Here is a 4,747-nt window from a genome sequence, read left to right as displayed (position 1 = left end):
TGGGAGGGGAGGGGGATGGGGAACAAAGAAACAAAATGAAAGAAAAGGAAAGGAAGGTGAGAAATTCCATCAAATTAGATGCAAGATCAGTGGATAGGATTGAGAGGGAGGAAGGAAGGATAGGATAAGGAAAGAATAGTGCAGTGAATCTGACTAAATTTTTGTATGAACACATATGAATATATATAGTGATTCTCACTTTCCAATGTATCCACAAGACACTAATTTTAAAAAAAGTAAGTAAATAGCAGAGAAATCATAGAGTAGAGGAAAGGGAACAGGGTGAGGGAAGAGAGGAAGAAACGGGGAAGTATTGGCGACTGAATTAGAGCAAATTATATTGTATACTTTTATAATTATGTCAAAATTAATCCCAATATTATGTATAACTAGAAAGAGCTAATAAGAATATATAAAAATACAAAAATAAAATAAAATACTAAAATCTGAAAACAATTGGTTCTACCTGCTTAAGAATAGTATTAAGTAACTTCTATTTTTAAAAGTATATGTTGAAAACATTTTTGATAGTTGATACTTATAAATTAAATAAGATTTTGTGACCTATATATACATAAAGCTATTTTGTTAAGTTTAAAAGTTAGCAGAATGTAATCTAATTGTAGTAATATTCCTAAATGTAAGTTGATGTTATAATACTTAATGAAAAAATATTAATAGAATTTTCAGCAATTTTAAAATACATTTTACTTCTTTTACCTTCATGAGTAAAGTATATAGGACTTTGTGTTATGGTTATCCCATCTGTGGAGGATGGAAGAACTGGGGAGGAGGAAAGAGATTAAAATTTGTAACAGAGGAAATGAAGAGTGAAATAGGTGGATTAGTAATACTTAGTAGTTTTCAGCTTCTGACATGTAATTCAATCATGCAAATGGACAATATCCTTTCAATCAGTTATTGTTCTAACGGAGAATTTATCAAATTTATTTTCCCCCAATTTAATGCCTTGATTATCACTTAGTTTTTGGTATTACATGTACAAAGGTCAATAGAGTAAAAGAGCACTATTGCAGACTCTTAAAGCATAGATAAGTAGTACAAAGAGGGAATAGTACAGAACATCTAAAGAAAGGTCAATCTTTTATGCCTCTGGGGAATTTCATGAAAGAGAAAGAAGAAATAGAAGACTGAATCAAGGAGGGTGATATCCATTGACTCTGAATAGAGAGGAAGAAAGTATTTCTTGTAAAATGAAGAAAGTATTTCTAGGGCCAAAGGTGGTCAAATTTTCACATTTGGCTTCTTCTTGGAATTCTAAATTAACTTTAAATTTAGCAATCTAAATTTTAAGCTTCTGTCAACCTTACATTAAAGACATGATTGGGAGGTGGTGTTTCAGGATTAGATCTCCTGAGCCAAACTCAGTTCATTCTTATCAGTGACATTGAATACTGGGCTATATGTGTCATTGGTCCTGTGGTCGTACCACGTAAGCAGATGGAGGTGGCTACAACAGAGGATGGCTAGATCTGGACCAGTGAAGACAGTTACAGACTTAGGAAAATAAAACCAGAGATAATTTACTAAATATAAACAAATAAAATATAAGAAGACTAAAAATTCAACAGTTATATATTTCAGTATCAGAAAATGGCAGAAAAATCAATAGCCAATAGAAATGTGATACACATGACCAGAATAGCACCTCCCTTAATCCCACTCAAAATGGTACATAGCCAAATATCTGGTACCTATACTTCCTTTCAGTTTGTTTGTGTTGCCTTAGTAAAATACTTTAGATTGGTAATTTATAAACAAATATAAACTTGTTTCTCATAGATCTGAAGGCTGGCAACTCCAAGTTCAAGTTAGTTTTTAGTGAGGGTGCTCTCTCTCCTTCTAGATTGTGCCTTGTTGCTATGTTCTTGCATGGCACAAGGGCAAAAGCGCTAAACAACTGCTTTGTACCTCTTTTATGAGGTCATCAATCCACATCATGAGGGATCCACTCATAACTTAATCACATCCTAAAAGTTCCTCCTCTCAATACTATCACATGGTGATTGAGTTTCCATGTATGAGTTTCAGGGGGAAATTTCAGAGGGTAGCAATCACAGAAACCATTTTGGGGAGGAAAAAAAGCTTATGTGAGAATTTTAAGAGACTGAATGTTCTTTTCTTTAGAAATGAGCCTTACTTGAAAGCTGTCTTAACCTATGTTGCATCACTATTACAAAATAACTTGGGTTGGATAAGTATAAAAAAAAAGTGATTCATTTAGGTCACTGTTCTGGAGATTCAAGGGCCTGAATCTAGTTATAGTCTCTTTGTTGGCAGAGTCCCAGAGAGTTCAAGGGATCACCTGACAAAAATCAGGGAGTGCATGCATGTCTGAATTATTTGGTACCTCTTTATTATAAAGCCACCTGTATTCAATCATGGGTCTTCCACCATTGTGATCTTATCCAATCCTATTCCAAAAAATGCACCTGTAAAGAACATAGTTAAGTTTTATTTCTCTTAACACTTCACAATGGTCCATAAATTTTAACCCTTAGGGGCAAACTCAGATCACCTCCAATCACTAACAAAGGAACTCCTAAAATTATCATTTTGGTTTAATAGTAAAACCAAATTAGATAATCAGGTTAATTCATCCACCTCAGCAATAGGTATGTGTTTGATAGAAGACGACAAAATGAAATGCATACTAAATAAATAAATTATACAAAACTGAAGTGATTGACCTTGTTTCCAGGTCACTATTGTAATTTGTAAATGTCTTCACAGATTTATTATAGACAAATCAACAGTATTTATACAGTATAGAACCAATGTCTGACTTATTAATCATGGTAAAGAGAGATAAAGAGCACAAAACTTAGTTAACACATAAATAATTAAGACATTGACTTCTTGCTTCAAAATTCTCCCTGCTAATTTTTAACTAATCCATAGTAAGTAATTATTTATTTAAAAGGCTTATTAAGTATTTCATGAGTTCTGTGTTCTTTCATGAACACTAAAAGAATTAATAACATTTTTCACTCTTGGGGAACTTATTTATAAGATAAAATTCGAATACTTAGAAAATTAGATATTAACTCTAATAAATATCAGTAGAGAAGGTAAAATATTATATGAGATTGTTATTGGAATTGGAGGAAAAAGGTCACGATAGTTTGACCTTATAAAATTCATGTATTATTTGTATGTACACATGATAAAAGAATTAGATTGAGCTATATCTGAAGGGAGAGCAAATATGGAACATGACAAAAGTGTAGCATGGTCTTAGACCCATTTAAAGTCAAGACATATATTTGGAATCATTAAGCAACTACCAAAATAATAGCAATATTTAGAACTTACTATTTAAAATATTAACAACTCTATTATTGAGTTATTTTCTTTACTAGTATGTAACATTTCCCACAATTAAAAAATAAATCTGTTGTGTACTGAACATAGGTATTTGCTTAAATTTATGTATTGAATTAGTAGCCCAAATTATGGTGGTACTAAGATGGAACATTTGGAAGGCAATTATGTGATTAGTGTGAATCCTTCAAGAGGATCTTTAGATTATTCCCTCCTCCTCCTCCTCTTCCTCCTCCTCCTTCTTCTTCTTCTTCTTTTTTTTTTTTGTTACATGAGGATGTAAAGAATCTGCATCCTGAAAGATGGGTCTCACCAGAACCTAACCATAACCATTCTGGCAAACTGATCTTGGAATTTTAACCTGTGAGAAAGAAATATTTGGTGTTTAAACCACCCTGTCTTCAGAATTTGTTTGGTAGCTCAGATTAAGACAAGATCTGTACTCAGATGCCAGTGTTTTAGCTCCTTGTCTCAAACACTTTACAAAACTGAAAGACTAAGACAACATCAAATAAGAGTGGACATGGAATACCAGATATAAGAATTTTAACATTGAAATAGAGATGTGATAACATAAATTGATTGATGTAACAGTAACTTTTTGATAGAGTTTATGTTCAGAAGGAATGATAAATAATGTATATAATATAAATATTAAAGCTTTTTGATATTATTGGATTTGGTTCTGAATCTGGGTTTGCTGTGATAACAAGATGATTACATTAAGTTCATTTCCTGATCTAAAAAGCTAATTAACCCTAACTTGGTTCTTCCAAAATGCAGGATGCTAAATTACGAGGTCACATGGGCTTCTACCAAGATTTCAATGGAAAGTCTAGAAGTTTATGCAAAGTATAGCAGAGTTAAATTCCTCCATGCATTGCTTGAGAGGATAATATGAGAACTTGTGAGAATGAAGTTGAGGTTGCAGTGTAGACTCCACAGAATTAAGAGATGCCAGTAACATGGAACATCTGCTGATGGAAGCTTCTGGGTATGAACACAGTCTCCCTAACAAGGAGACCTTGTTGTCTAGAACTGGCACTGCAAAAGGGGTAGGGCTTCTAAACCCCTTTGGAGAACATTCTTGCCACCATGTGTCTCAGATTCTGTACATTGAGCTACTGAATTTGTTTGCCCAACTGGGTTTTGATCTTGCTTTGGTCTGATTTTTTTCTATCTATTCCACTATTTTCCCCTTTTATAATGAAAATGTTTACTTTGTGCCATTATATATTGAACATGTGTAATTTGCCTTTGATCCTTCTGGGGTCACACTGCCAAGGGTTTGTCTTGAATCTTAGAGGAGTCTTTGGACTTCAAATTTTGAGCAATGCTGGAATTGTAAAAACTATGGGGACATTTGGATATAGACTAACTTCATTTTTGCATTTTGAGATGA

This window comes from Marmota marmota, unplaced genomic scaffold, assembly GCF_001458135.2.
Source record: "Marmota marmota marmota unplaced genomic scaffold, marMar, whole genome shotgun sequence".
In the NCBI taxonomy this organism is placed as follows: Eukaryota; Metazoa; Chordata; class Mammalia; order Rodentia; family Sciuridae; genus Marmota; species Marmota marmota.
The sequence above is the reverse complement of the archived record's forward strand: the minus strand, read 5'-3'. Positions refer to the sequence as shown.